Genomic DNA, 16,436 nt, shown 5'->3' on the forward strand with positions numbered 1-16,436 from the left:
GGCCGTGAGATCGGCGGGGGATCGGAGTCGGCGCCTACCACAGGTCCGAAAACGGTGGCAGGACATCCGGTGCTGGAGCGGATCGCTCGACACTCCTCGCCCCCACGGCGGGCGCTGACGCATGACCTCCCACATGACCCGTGTTCTGGCGGCGGTCTTCCCTGACCTCGATAGGCAGTTACAGGAGAGACTGCAGCAAGGAGGGGTAGGTACATGGCTGTTTGTTGTGTTATACGTCACCAGCTTTTGGAAGTGCTCTGTAGCCTGGATACACTCCCAGAGTTTATATGTGCAGGGCATTTTCTGTTCCCCAATGTCACCTGGTGCTCTTTTTCATCCCTTCCCCTCCTTGACATGTGTCCCCTGGTCTGTGTGTAATCACATTTGCACATGGTCATCTAGGGTGCCAGAAAATCAAAGTGCACATTGCTATCCGCATCATGTGGGAGGGTGGTGTGTGACATGTGTTGGTACCTTGCCTGTGCCATGACCTGTTCACTATGTTGGGGGTCCATATTTGTTGGCACTGATGAAGAGTCTCAACATAGGAATGAGAGGTTTCAACTGAACACCCTTGCACCATGCATGACCAATGTTGTGGCCTCAGACATGATGTGCATGTGTGGGAGATATGCATAGTGCCATGATGGTTGCTCATGGTACAGTCAGCTCATTCCAGGCACACGGAGTAGTGTGCCCACTTCAATCCCCTGAGACACCCTGGCCTCCTAATCATGTGTGTCATCCAACACTGTGCACATTCTCTGTGGGTTTAGCATAGGTCTGCCTCTGTGGCATTGTTCCTTGGCCTAGTTTGTATTTTTCCAATGTGTGCTACATGTGTCCACTGGACAGGGATACACCATTTGGCTTGTGCATACTCACACTGGGCAGTGCCTGTGTGGCTATTCACAACAATCTGTTGATGGTTGTTTGTCACAAATATGTGTTGTCAGCCCCACGAGGTGATGTTGTGTCAATTTAGCAATTGTTGCTGCACAGTTTTTGAAACCCTGATTAAGATGTGTCACTTCTTGATCTGTATCAATCACATTGACTCAGGTATGGGGGGGTTGTGCGAGAGAGCCCTACATGGGCACCCCTGATTTCTCCTTGCCAGGTCTGATCTGTGTGTAAGGATTGGCTGTACAAAGAATCACCGTGTAGTGCCCCTGTGATGGTGGCCAGTGCTTAATGTTTATGCTTTGCAGCCTGTGTCATTTAAAAAAAAACATGATTACTGCTCATACATTTTTGACACATGTGTGTGGTTCAGATGCAACGCAGTTTGGTCTTTGTGTGCTGACATCTGTGTGGACATTCTGGCTTGCCATGAGGGTGTCTCCACAGTACAGCTATGTTTTTTTACAACACAATTGCAGGCCCATTAGCTTATGCATTGTCCTGGGTTTGGACATGTGTGCCACTCTACATGACAGGCAGTGGGTCATATGTGTAGCCAACTGTGTCATCAGGTAACGGATGGCCATGTGACAACTGACATAATTCAAGTTGTTAGTCAAAAATGTTTGTACCTTGGCACTCAGCACTTGTCGACAGTTCTTCATGTTTTAAATGTGGTAATTTGATGATTTGTGTTAAGAACACTAATGTGCCTGCATGAAAGATGTCTCCCAAGGAAGTGCACACCAAAGGACATTTCCACTTTCATGGAACACGCTGGCACCTTTTCAAAGAAGACACTGTTAGAATTAAATGGTGTTGCAGATTCTCCGTATACACGTTCCCACAGTGGTCTTGATTTTGTGAAACTCCTTTGTTGTTGGTGATACAAACTAACGTGTGTCAAGACATCAAGACCTCCGTGGGCCCATGTATATGAACTTTCTGCAACACCATTTATTTCTAACAGTGTCTTCTTTGAAAAAGGTGCCAGCTTCTTCAATGACAGTGTAAATGTAGTTTTGTGTGCACTTCCTTGAGAGACATCTTTCATGCAGGAACATGAGTGTTCTTTTCACGAAATGGGGAATTGCCACATTCAATACATGTCGATTGTGTAAAGTATTGTGAGTCCCAAGGTACCAACATTTTTTCATTTTGTGTTCCAAAGCACTTACAGGTCTCTGAGTGTGGTGACACCTTGAGTAGTGAGGTGTGTTAGTTTACCTTGGGTGCACCACTACTGTTTCTTTCAGGGTAAACAAGAGGTGGCATGACTTCATTGTATTGCTGTGCTCACCTGTTCACAGACACTAGCTTCTCAGTGTATTTCTCAGTCACGTTGTGGCCTGGTGTGTTCTTTTTTTCCTTGTGTCCAAGTGGCATAGTGGGTCTACCAACTGGGCAGTACAGGGCTTACATATGTGCGGAGTAATCTAGCTGTTACTTATGATGCATTGCCTGATATGCACTGTGACCTATTGTTTTTGTGCTCATGTGTCAGATGTATACAGGTGACTGATGCATTTCTGTTTCTTCTCCTTGCCCACAGCATCATCATCCGAAACCGAAGGAGACACCTGCACGGACCTGGAGGAGGGACCCAGCGACGGTGCCACCATTGCTGGCGAGTCCGAGGGAGCCAGTGGCATGGAGGGCAAGGGGAGTCAGTCTGAGGACCTGTCTGGAGGCGATACCACCTACGACGCCGACGGGTCAGACGCTGACTTCCTGGAGGAGCCGGAGGCTGCTACACCACCTGGCAGCATCCCCACATCTGTCCCCGCCACCTCCGTTACCATCTCTGCCCTCCCAGTTGCTCCCATCCCTTCTGTCCATGCAGAGGCCCACCATGTCTCCTTCGGCCCAGGCACTGCACCCCCTGCCCCTGTCACCCCTGCTGCCCTCAGTGAAGAGTCTGTGGACATACTGCGGCAGTTGCAGGTTGCAGGTTGGGCAGGCATCGGTGCTGAATGTCCTCCATGGCCACACTAAACTGCTCCCACAGATGGTGTTGTTCATGGAGGGCATGTCAGCAACGATGTCTGACCAATGCAGGATTCTGCGGTCCATGGACTCTTACTCTCCTGCAGCGCTCCGTCCCCCCCCTACCCCGGACCCATCCACACTTCCCTCTCCCATACCTGTCCAACGCACACCCAGACAGTCATGATCACGCACCCCACCAGACACAGGCAGCACACCCCCAAGTAAGGCAAAGCGCACACCTCCTGGCACGCACACTCAGGGGTATGTAGGCACACCCACAGGGTCTGGGGACAGACGACATACACGCAGCCACAGTCCGCAGTCCTCACAACCCTGTCCCTCCAAAACCACTCCCCTTGGCTCCCCTGCCAAACGCTCGACCAAGCAGCTCTTTCTGGGTGGGCTGGACCTCGCCCCCACTGAGCCACCACCCCACAAGCGGGTGAGGAAGTCCCCTGGCACGGGAGTAGAGCCCCCACCACATCAACCCCCTCCCCCAGGAGTGCTGCACCCCATCCCTTGCCCACCACACCCTCCCTTGACCCTGGGGAATCCTGAGGTGCAGGGGTTCGGATGGACGTACTGGCAGCGGTGTGCAGCGCCGAGCTCGCCTCCACCTTCAGTGCTGCCCCACCCCCTGTGGTGGAGACGTCCACCCCTGCACCCACCACACCTACCCTTCCCCTTCCTGTCCCTGCGGTGCGCCACCCCTGTCCGACGAACCTGGAGGTTCATTTGTGCAGGCAAGCTAGGGGTAGACGCGGTCCCCCACATCCCCCCTTGGACTTTACTTATGAACTGGCCATTGGCCTCTGTAAATAGTCTATTTTTTGATATTTTTTTGGTGCTGAATAAAGCCTTTATTTTTACTTTCAACACTATTGCATTTCAGGTACTTGATGTTGGTGATGAGGCTCCTAGAGTTGGTGTTCTGTTAATGTGTTAGGGTTCTCAGAAATGTTTTTGTATGATGGTCATGAGGTGGACCATGGTATCTGTATGCCATCACAATGTCTCTGCAAAGAATGATTGGTAGTGTGTGTTCATTTTGTTTTAAGACATTGTCCAAAGGAGTGTTCCTTCCTCTGTGGCACCTGACATCTTCCCTGCAAACAGTTGCACAATTGTCGTGCTGACCTGTGTCAACATGTCCTTTGTTGGTGACGGATCCCTTCAACAATGGCCATCTCTGCTCACCGATGTCTCCTGATGAATCGTCTGTGCCACCCATGCTAGTCACTGTACTTGTGTTTTGAGTATGTCAAAATGCCTTCAGGGACAAATTCACCCTTTTCAGCACTATGCATGTGTGTAATCACAGCCTACCACACAAATGGTACTTGTTATGCAGTGTATTTGGGCACCTGACAATTGTGGGCATTGTATCTAGGGGTATTCCACCCTATTCCTTCCATGAGAGACAACATCTTGGTGGCTGGACCAGCACCTGGACATTCCTATCAGTCCTGGGATGTGCGTGACAGTGTGTGTTCCCTTTGGCTATCTTTAGTTTTGTAGGCAGTTACATGACTATACAGTCTTGTGGCATGATATCAGGGTGTGTATTGTCCTGCATCCGCCATGGGTGGGTATGCATTTGTTATTTGTCCTCACACCCACATATGGTGTGTCATGCAGTGGATGAAAGACATCCATCCTCCAGGGAGTGGGACACTGCTGTCAGTGATGTGTTGTTATAGCACTGTCATCATAGTCCAAAGGGACGCGTACATACCACCATGTAGGTGTGGTAATCTGATAATGATGTACACCCCCCCCATATCTCTGTCCACTGCTGGCTGTCCTCTTCACCCACCCCCATGTCTCTGTCCACTGCTGGGAGTCCTCTGCACCAACCCCCATGTCTCTGTCCACTGCTGGGAGTCCTCTGCACCCACCCCTCATATTGCAGGCCACTGCTGAGAGTCCTCTGCACCCACCCCCATGTCTCTGTCCACTGCTGGGAGTCCTCTGCACCCACCCCCATGTCTCTGTCCACTGCTGGGAGTCCTCTGCATCCACCCCTCATAATGCAGGCCACTTCTGGGTGACCTCTGCACCCATCCCTCATATTGCAGGCCACTGCTAGTTGTCATATGCACCCACCCCCATGTCTCTGTCCAGTGCTGGGAGTCCACTGCACCCACCCCCATTTCTCTGTCCACTGCTGGGAGTCCTCTGCACCCACCTCCATGTATCTGTCCACTGCTGGGAGTCCTCTGCACCCACCCCTCATATTTCAGGCCACTACTGGGAGTCCTCTGCACCCACCCCTCATATTGCAGGCCACTGCTGGGAGTCCTCTGCCCCCACCCCCATGTCTCTGTCCACTGCTGGGAGTCCTCTGCACCCACCCCCATGTCTCTGTCCACTGCTGGGAGTCCTCTGCACCCACCCCCATGTCTCTGTCCATTGCTGGGAGTCCTCTGCACCCACCCCTCATATTGCAGGCCACTGCTGGGAGTCCTCTGCACCCACCCCTCATATTGCAGGCCACTGCTTGTTGTCATATGCACCCACCCCCATGTCTCTGTCTACTGCTGGTAGTCATCTGCACCCACTCCCATGTCTCTGTCCACTGCTGGGAGTCCTCTGCACCCACCCCCATGTATCTGTCCACTGCTGGGAGTCCTCTGCACCCACCCCATGTCTCTGTCCACTGCTGGGAGTCCTCTGCACCCACCCCTCATATTGCAGGCCACTGCTGGGAGTCCTCTGCACCCACCCCTCATATTTCAGGTCACTTCTGGTTGTCATATGCACCCACCCCCATGTCTCTGTCCACTGCTGGGAGTCATCTGCACCCACCTTCATGTCTCTGTCCACTGCTGGGAGTCCTCTGCACCCACCCCCATGTCTCTGTCCACTGCTGGGAGTCCTCTGCAACCACCCCTCATATTGCAGGCCACTGCTGGGAGTCCTCTGCACCCACCCCCATGTCTCTGTCCACTGCTGGGAGTCATCTGCACCCACCCCTCATATTGCAGGCCACTGCTGGGAGTCCTTTGCACCCATCCCCATGTCTCTTTCCAATGCTGGGAGTCCTCTGCACCCACCCCTCATATTGCAGGCCACTGCTGGGAGTCCTCTGCACCCACCCCTCATATTGCAGGCCACTGCTGGTTGTCATATGCACCCACCCCCATGTCTCTGTCCACTGCAGGGAGTCCTCTGCACCCACCCCCATGTCTCTGTATGCTGCTGGGAGTCCTCTGCACCCACCCCCATGTCTCAGTCCACTGCTGGGAGTCCTCTGCACCCACCCCTCATATTGCAGGCCACTGCTGGGAGTCCTCTGCACCCACCCCATGTCTCTGTCCACTTCTGGGAGTCCTCTGCACCCACCCCCATGACTCTGTCCACTGGCGGGAGTCCTCTGCACACACCCCATGTCTCTGTCCACTGCTGGGAGTCCTCTGGACCCACCCCTCATATTGCAGGCCACTGCTGCAAGTCCTCTGCACCCACCCCCATGTCTCTGTCCACTGCTGGTTGTCCTCTGCACCCACAACCCATATGTCTCTGTCCACTGCTGGGAGTCCTCTGAACCCACCCCCCATGTCTCTGTCCACTGCTGGGAGTCCTCTGCACCCACCCTCATGTCTCTGACCACTGCTGGGAGTCCTCTGCACCCACCCCTCATATTGCAGGCCACTGCTGGGAGTCCTCTGTACCCACCCCTCATATTGCAGGCCACTGCTGGGAGTCCTCTGCACCCACCCCCATGTCTCTGTCCATTGCTGGGAGTCCTCTGCACCCACCCCTCATATTGCAGGCCACTGCTGGGAGTCCTCTGCACCCACCCCTCATATTGCAGGCCACTGCTTGTTGTCATATGCACCCACCCCCATGTCTCTGTCCACTGCTGGTAGTCCTCTGCACCCACTCCCATGTCTCTGTCCACTGCTGGGAGTTCTCTTCACCCACCCCCATGTATCTGTCCACTGCTGGGAGTCCTCTGCACCCACCCCATGTCTCTGTCCACTGCTGGGAGTCCTCTGCACCCACCCCTCATATTGCAGGCCACTGCTGGGAGTCATCTGCACCCACCCCTCATGTTGCAGGCCACTGCTGGGAGTCCTCTGCACCCACCCCTCATATTTCAGGTCACTGCTGGTTGTCATATGCACCCACCCTCATGTCTCTGTCCACTGCTGGGAGTCCTCTGCACCCACCCCCATGTCTCTGTCCACTGCTGGGAATCCTCTGCAACCACTCCTCATATTGCCGGCCACTGCTGGGAGTCCTATGCACCCACCCCCATGTCTCTGTCCACTGCTGGGAGTCCTCTGCACCCACCCCTCATATTGCAGGCCACTGCTGGGAGTCCTTTGCACCCATCCCCATGTCTCTTTCCAATGCTGGGAGTCCTCTGCACCCACCCCTCATATTGCAGGCCACTGCTGGGAGTCCTCTGCACCCACCCCTCATATTGCAGGCCACTGCTGGTTGTCATATGCACCCACCCCCATGTCTCTGTCCACTGCTGGGAGTCCTCTGCACCCACCCCCATGTCTCTGTATGCTGCTGGGAGTCCTCTGCACCCACCCCCATGTCTCAGTCCACTGCTGGGAGTCAACTGCACCCACCCCTCATATTGCAGGCCACTGCTGGGAGTCCTCTGCACCCACCCCATGTCTCTGTCCACTTCTGGGAGTCCTCTGCACCCCCCCATGCCTCTGTCCACTGGCGGGAGTCCTCTGCACACAACCCATGTCTCTGTCCACTGCTGGGAGTCCTCTGGACCCACCCCTCATATTGCAGGCCACTGCTGCGAGTCCTCTGCACCCACCCCCATGTCTCTGTCCACTGCTGGTTGTCCTCTGCACCCACAACCCATATGTCTCTGTCCACTGCTGGGAGTCCTCCGAACCCACCCCCATGTCTCTGTCCACGCTGGGAGTCCTCTGCACCCACCCTCATGTCTCTGTCCACTGCTGGGAGTCCTCTGCACGCACCCCTCATATTGCAGGCCACTGCTGGGAGTCCTCTGTACCCACCCCTCATATTGCAGGCCACTGCTGGGAGTCCTCTGCACCCACCCCTCATATTACAGGCCACTGCTGGTTGTCATATGCACCCACCTCCATGTCTCTGTCCACTGCTGGGAGTCCTCTGCACCCACCCTTATATGTTTGTCCAATGCTGGTATTCATCTGCAGCCACCCCCATATGGCTGGACACTGCAGGTATTCATCTACAGCAACCCCTATATGGCTGACAACTGCTGGGAGTCCTCTACAGCCACCCCTACATGTCTGGACACTGCTGGTATTGATCTGCAGCCACCCCCATATGGCTGGCCACTGCTGGGAGTCCTCTGCACCCACCCCTCATATTGCATCTGACGTTTTCCCTACTGTTGCACTCACTGGAGTGGGAATAGTACATTTTGCCCTCCCGCTATCCAACGCTTTCCCTACTGTTGCACTCTCTGGAGTGGGAATAGTAATTTTTAACCCTACGCTATCCAATGCTTTCCCTACTGTTGCACTCTCTGGAGTGGGAATAGTAATTTTTACCCATACGCTATCCAACGCTTTCCCTACTGTTGCACTCTCTGGAGTGGGAATAGTAATTTTTACCCCTACTCTTTCCAATGCTTTCCCTACTGTTTCACTCTTTGGAGTGGGAATAGTAATTTTTACCCCTACGCTATCCAACGCTTTCCATACTGTTGCACTCACTGGAGTGGGAATAGTAAATTTTACCCTCCTGCTATCCAACGCTTTCCCTACTGTTGCACCTCTGGAGTGGGAATAGTAATTTTTACCCCTACGCTATCCAATGCTTTCCCTATTATTGCACTCTCTGGAGTGGGAATAGTAATTTTTACCCTCCCGCTATACAAAGTTTTCCCTACTGTTGCACTCTCTGGAGTGGGAATAGTAATTTTTACCCTCCCACTATCCAACGCTTTCCCTACTATCGCACTTACTGGAGTGGTAATAGTAAATTTTACCCGCCCGCTATCCTACGCAAACAAAATAGAATATTTTTAAATAATATTACGTTAATATATATGTATTACATTTTTTTTTCTTACTTACATTAATTATTTATTAATTTTAAATTTATTTAAGTATTTTTAAGTATGTTTTAGTTAATTATATGTATTATATCATTAATTTTACATTACTTTTAAGACATTTAAAAAATTCGATATTTTGACCAACTATATTTTTTACAACGATATTTTGGATTCTATATTTTTGTACTTACCTGTTTGTAGATAGGGATTCGATATTTTGGCATTCTATATTTTTTCCTCAATATTTTGGCAGGTCAATATTCTCCTTCTCGATATTTTGTCTGTGATCCCTCTGCACCCACCCCCATGTCTCTGTCCACTGCTGGGAGTCCTCTGCACCCACCCCCATGTCTCTGTCCACTGCTGGGAGTCCTCTGCACCCACCCCCATGTCTCTGTCCACTGCTGGGAGTCCTCTGCACCCACCCCTCATATTGCAGGCCACTGCTGGGAGTCCTCTGCACCCACCCCATGTCTCTGTCCACTGGAGGTTGTCCTCTGCACCCACCCCCATATCTCTGTCCACTGCTGGGAGTCCTCTGCACCCACCCCCATGTCTCTGTCCACTGCTGGGAGTCCTCTGCACACACCCCCATGTCTCTGTCCACTGCTGGAAGTCCTCTGCACCCACCCCTCATATTGCAGGCCACTGCTGGGAGTCCTCTGCACCCACCCCTCATATTGCAGGCCACTGCTGGGAGTCCTCTGTACCCACCCCTCATATTGCAGGCCACTGCTGGTTGTCATATGCACCCACCCCCATGTCTCTGTCCACCGCTGGGAGTCCTCTGCACCCACCCCTATATGTTTGTCCACTGCTGGTACTCATCTGCAGCCACCCCCATATGGCTGGACACTGCAGGTATTCATCTACAGCAACCCCTATATGGCTGACCACTGCTGGGAGTCCTCTACAGCCACCTCTACATGTCTGGACACTGCTGGTATTGATCTGCAGCCACCCCCATATGACTGGCCACTGCTGGGAACCCTCTGCACCCACCCACCCACCCCCTTGGAGCAGTACACTGCTGGCCTGGACCTACACACACACCAATATGAAGGTAACATGCAGGGCCAGACCGTAACCCCACATGCATGGCGTGTGTACGCCTCGTATCCCAAATGTACTGGTGTCATAGGGGTACGGGTGAAACACACCATACCCCCGCATTCATTGCGTGTGTATGCATCGTATCACTATTGTACTGGTGCCGTAGGGGTACGTGTGAAACGCACCATACACACGCATTCATTGCGTGTGTACGGTCCGTATCACTGTTGTACTGGTGCCGTAGGGGTACGTGTGAAACACACCGTATCCACGCATTCATTGCGTGTGTACGGTCTGTATCACTATTCTATTGGTGCCGTAGGGGTACGTGTGAAACGCACCGTACCCACGCATTCATTGCGTGTGTACGGTCCGTATCACTATTGTACTGGTGCCGTAGGGGTACGTGTGAAATGCACCGTACCCACGCATTCATTGCATGTGTACGGCCCGTATCACTATTCTACTGGTGCCGTAGGGGTATGTGTGAAATGCACCGTACCCACGCATTCATTGCATGTGTACGGTCCGTATCACTATTCTACTGGTGCCGTAGGGGTACGTGTGCAAAGCACCGTACACGTCCACTTCCGTTGTTGCGGTACGCAGGGGTTGCTGGACACGCCCCCCCAAGTGAAAAGACCCTGGTGGTAATGTATGGGCTCCATATTATAGGTTTGGATTTGGGTATGGGGTATGTTTCCTGCCCCTCAACCCCACCCTGGCCCCTGGGTGTTTTTCTCACCTTCTGCGGCGTATGCGTCGGGTCCGGTGCACCAGGTCGTAGGCTGGGAGGACCGGGATGACACGTACGATGGGGTTCATGGCAGGTACGTCGCGTACCGGGGCTCCGTTGCATAGCGGTTCGTGTAGGACTCTGCTTTTCCGGCTGTGTTTGGCTCCCGTAAAAAAAGAGCCGTACGGAGTGAAGTAGGGACGAATCGTACTTGCTGGTCCGGAAACCGCTGCTTAAATACGTCCGGACGTCGCATACAAGCTGTTCCGCATCAAAATCGTTTTTTTTTTACCCGTACGGTCTTTTGTACGAAACGTACAGAAATAGGCTTTCTGTACGAATCGTACTTCCTAGGTTGTAAGTTAAGTTTACCGGGTACGAATCGTACGGAGAAAACGCTCCGTACAACGATTCGTACAGCCTTTTTCCAGGATTAGAATCGGCCCCTATATGTTTGTTTATTAGTCTTGATTACCTCACTTTGAAGAAGTGATGAGATGAGAATCTTGCCCTGTTTGATTGCCTGTTTCAATCTCTAAACCCTCTCTCTTTCTCTACTGTCTTCTCCCTCAGTCCCTCCTGTTGTGTTTCCCTCCAGTTCGGTATTTTCTTCAAATGATCCTTAATTGCTTCAGAAGTCTCTGATCTCCTCCAATTTTTTAAGGGTCATGTCTGATCCTCATCCACCTCATTTTTCACAACCTAACCATCCCACCTCTCCTCCCTGAGGAGGGATCTGTTGAAAATCCTGAGCAGCTTAACCCTAGTCATTGCTGTACAGAAATGGCCCTCATTTAACTCCTTTAATCACAGTCTCTGTGCACCTATTTTAACATCTGCATGTTTATCCTGCCTAATCTCACACCATACCAGCTTCTTTCCATCTAGGCCTTGCGTCTCTCTCCCAAAATTGAATGCATCCCTTTCTTGGTCCTGCTCCCCCTCCCCTGTCACTCTCACATTCACCCTCAACCCTAATTCTGAAAATATTCCATACACCTCCTTTGCTACACCTCATTCAAGGTCTCTCCTAAATCTCCATGTCGCTTCCCAGCTCTCAGTTTACTCAAATATGTCTTGTTCCATGTAATAATTAGGTTCCCCACAGCTAGTACACAAAACTAGAATTCTGATCCCAAAAGGACAATATGTGGCTTTCCCAGATCATTCTTCTCTCTCACACCAGATCTATTTTCCTCCCTAACTAAACTGACTGAAAAATATTATGTCCTGTCTGAGGAAGATAGTCAACTATCATGCTTACTGACCAACTTCAAAGTTTATTTGAGTAACGGACACCAAATTAACCATCCACCTTGGTCCCAAGAGAATAATGCCACCTCCAAGTAAGCAAACTCTACAAACCTGCTGAAAATGATGAGGTCACAAACACCAACACCATAACTGAGAGTGATGAAGTTCTAGTCAATTTTCTGACTGCCATGATATTGAACCACAGACCCCTGTGTACTAATCCATAAACCAAGAAAGAACTTGCTAACCTCATTCAAGTAGTCTTTGAATAGTCAATGTATACAGCATCCAGGTCTTTTAATATCATATGGTTTCATCTCCATAACTGCTGTTTAGCCGTCAGACATTTTATAGAGATCCTTAACACTTGTCATAGATCTTGGCATTCCACTCCTGATTGTAACTTGGTTCAACTATTCTGCAAACAATGTTTTGGACACCCATCTTCAACTGCACTATCCCATTCTATGTTGTGGTTTCGTAAATGGACACAGTAGGAGAATAGCTGTTGTACTGAGGGATAAAAAAATAGATTTCCCGTATACAATTATTATCGGACCTATATTATGTTAGCATGATGCATCTATAAGTACACTCTTTGTTGATATATATGTCTTTGCTTGGAGGAAAACTCGTTTATTTCCTCCCTGTATATCTATTGCTAAAAGAGTAGGCCGAGAACCATACAGACGCCATCTTCTGATCATATGCTCGAGCACGGGCCGTGATCACGTGTTGATCACGTGCAGTTGTCAGGCCTCAGTTCATTTGAGTTACTGGTAGCAGCTGAAGGTAGGCTGTTTACTCGACTGTTTTAAGACTCAAGGTCGCATCTGGCTTTGGGGGGCGATAAGCGCATTCCTGGAGGCGCCGTGTCTATACTCCCAGGCACCAAGACGAAAGGGAGTCACCCCTCCTGACCTCATCAGTAATAGATAGTTAAGCCTTTATACTGGTCTGATGTGTGCCATATATGGTCCTTCCCTGGAGCTCGAGGGCCAACTGGTGTTTTTCCTTTTACAGTGATTGTATGTGTTGAACCGAAAAGTATATAACCTCATGTTTGAATACGAGCCAACAGTCTTCTCGGCGCACCTGATGGGTGAGGTTCGGAGAGGCTCCTCTATAGAGTATTTTTGCTTAATAAACGATTGAATCTTCTTCACTGCCAACTGACTGATTATTTGGTAATGGTATTGGGACTATTGGTAGGTATAGTCCTTTAGTTATTTTTTATGGTACATCAGTACATAAGAATGTGTTAAGCTGCAGATAACTTACCACTGGGCTCTTCCATTCTTTTCCCTGTCTATCTGTTGAAACCTCTGCCATCAGAGCCTCTTCTCTCAGACTTCATTTTGCCCATCATCCCGCAGTGATACTAATGCTTTCATCTGAAAATAAATGTAATTGTCATAACTTAGCTGATTTCATCTTGGGGAGAGGAGTTGGCCTAACAGCTAGGGTGGTCGACCTCGAATCTGGAGAACTGGGTTCGAGTCTCGGCAATGACGCTGAACATTCTGTGATTCTGGGCAAATCACTTAATATCCCCGTGCCTAACAAAAATGAATGTGTGTCCTCATGTAATGCAACTGGTGCTATGTAAAGCGCTCTGATACCCGACTCGGGTCAAGTTTGCACTATAAAAAACTCTGTTAAAATAAAAAATTAAAAATCTGATGCCAACATCTTCCTCAAATGCGTTACTTTGTACTGGGGTAATGCCATTGACAAATCTGTCAGTGTATTAATTCCATGTTCCTTTCTAATTGGCAATGGCCTCCTACCAAACTGCCAAAGCGCCATTTAGTGTAAAGGAGACATTTTGATTTGATAATCTTAAAGGATATCTTAGTGCTGATGACCTTAACCCAGTGGAATTGTGAGACTATCCTCAGATCCCATTCGTTGTGGCTTTTGTCTAGCAGTAAACAAAAGACTAAAGCTAAAATGAGACAATAGCTCTCATTACGATGCCAGTCAGACGAGCATCCAATGGACATCCTAGCGGGAGTGGGACGGCCGACAAGGATCCAGAGGTCACACACTCCAAATTACAATGTGACCGCCAGCATGGCCATCAGAAACATACCCTTTACTATTGTGGCTTGTGCTGCCAGCTGAAAAAGGGCTGCAGCACAAGCTGCAATAGTAAAGGGTATGTTTTCAAACATCTATGCATCGCACACAGTGTATGGATGTTTGGAGGGCACCATATGTGCCTCCCTGGGCCCATAGTGAAAGCTCACTGGTGACGGGGGCCCTACTAGGGGTCCCCAAAGTCCCATTCATCTGCCTTTACATGCCGGTCAGACCACCATGTAAAGGCAGAGGGAAAAGGGACATTGTAATCCCTATTGTGGTGCATCTGCAGGCACCACCCCTATTGTACGGTATTACGCTCCGATCAACGCTCCCAGAGGCTCCTTGAGTCTGTTGGAGACATCAGTCGGTCCCTCTGCCTGCTGCCTCCAACCAACCACATCATAATGCATGTGGGAGGAGACCGCCCTAACATTCTTCCACAGGGTGATGAGTAGTTGGCCTTTGCCCGGGGGTCAAAACTCTTTGGTAAGCTCCTAATATGCCTTCAGGCTTTGGGCGAAGCACAGTTTGGGTGAATCCGGAAACTCTGGGTAAGTAATGACCCTGGTATGGCACTTTGTCCTTCTGTTGGTTGTGAACATTACCCCAGTGGGGAACAGATCCTGCCCGTAATATCCAAAGGCAGTACATCAGAGAAGCATCTACAGGCTATGAGACACAGCAGCATAACTAACTTAAAGGAGAGCACCTTTCTGGAGGGAAAATGGTTAGGTTGCCAGGAAAGGAACAAGTTAAGCACCTGTTTCACATCCCAAATCGCGGAATAGCGAGGCTCAGGTGGAGGGGAGAGTTTAATCCCCTACAAAAGGCGGCACACAAGGGGGTGTTGATTGGGGCATGCCCTGCTGAAATAGCTGAACAAAAGGTATTCACCGATCTGTATGCTAGGCCATTCAAAGCCAGGTGAGTCAAAAAATTAAGAGCGTGCACTACATCTGCAGCCACGGGATTGAGACTCCGTCACACACACCAACAGGCCCATCTATCCCCAGCAGACCGAGACCTATTGACTGTGCTGTCAGACCAGCCTTTTGAGATGAAGCACTCAGCTTTGCTTGAAAGGCCTGGGCCATTGTCCCCTGTAATTTGCCATGCCAGGAGGGTCAACGACCCCTTCTGAATCAACAGATGTGGAACTTCATCTGGACTGAGAAGTAGAGTAGGAAACAGGGGGAGTAAAATTGGAAAATCCCAGAAAAGTTCCAGAAGAACTGGAAACCATAATTCTGATCTCTAAATGGGTGTGATCAGAACCACTTTCAGACCATGCCTCCTGACCTGCCCGGAGATTCTCATGGTGATTGCGAAGGCAGGGAAGGCATATCCCTTCTCCCGGCTCCAATCCAGGAGAAACGCATCCGTGGCTACTGCCAAGAGGTCTGGCCTCCTGCTGAAAAAACAGGGAAGCTGGTGGTCCAGCCTGAAGGCAAAAAGATCAACCTTTAAATCGCAGTCATTAGACCGTGATGCCTTTACAACGACCGCGGTGTAGATGGTGCTCTAACATAAGGAATAGTATAATTTACTATTCCAACACCTTCCCTACTTTTGTATAGGCTGGAGATGGAATATTAAATTATACATTCCTAATGTTAGAGTACCATCTACTGCAAGTCCATGTAATGACTTGCATAGTAAAGGCATCACGTTGTAACAACGCGGTTGTTGTAACAACTGCATTGTTACATACTGCGTAGGAAAAGCACGAGTTGTAATGTGCTATATTCACCAAAAAGGGACCCCGGTGCTCCAGAAGGGATGCAAAGACCTCCAAGTGGAGTCTCTAGGGGCTAGAGTCTCAGACATTGCGAGACTGAATGTCGGCAACTTGGTTCTTCTGGCCCAGCAAGTATTTTGCTGTGACCAATATCCAACGGTCCAGGCCATACTGCCAAAAACCGGTGGCAAGAACCTAGAGCACTTTAGAGCAGGTGCCCCATCGATGGTCGATATATTGAGCCACCGATATGTTGTCCATCTTGAAAAGGACACATGACTGGATTGAATCCTTCGTCCAGCAACAGATCATGAAGGAGCCTGCCAGGAGCACTAAACGTTGATGTAACCTCTGCTCGTGTGTAGACCACAATCCTCCTGTGAATAAATCGCCTAATCAAGCGCCACAGCCTGCCCTGCTGGCATCTGACTCTATAACGATGTCTAGGGCGGAACCGAAAAATGCTCATCCATTCCAGGCATCCATATGAGTGAGGCAGCATTGGATCTCTTTTTGAACCTACTCGGAGAGCGGTACTCAGTGGGAGTAGGGGCGGCCTCTGGGCAGGTATGCAGCTGTCAGGCGTTGTAGCACCCGATAATGAAGGGGACCCGGAAAGATGGCTTGAATGGATAAAGAGAGCA

The sequence above is a fragment of the Triturus cristatus genome, chromosome 1_2, assembly GCF_964204655.1.
Source record: "Triturus cristatus chromosome 1_2, aTriCri1.1, whole genome shotgun sequence".
Classification (NCBI taxonomy): Eukaryota; Metazoa; Chordata; class Amphibia; order Caudata; family Salamandridae; genus Triturus; species Triturus cristatus.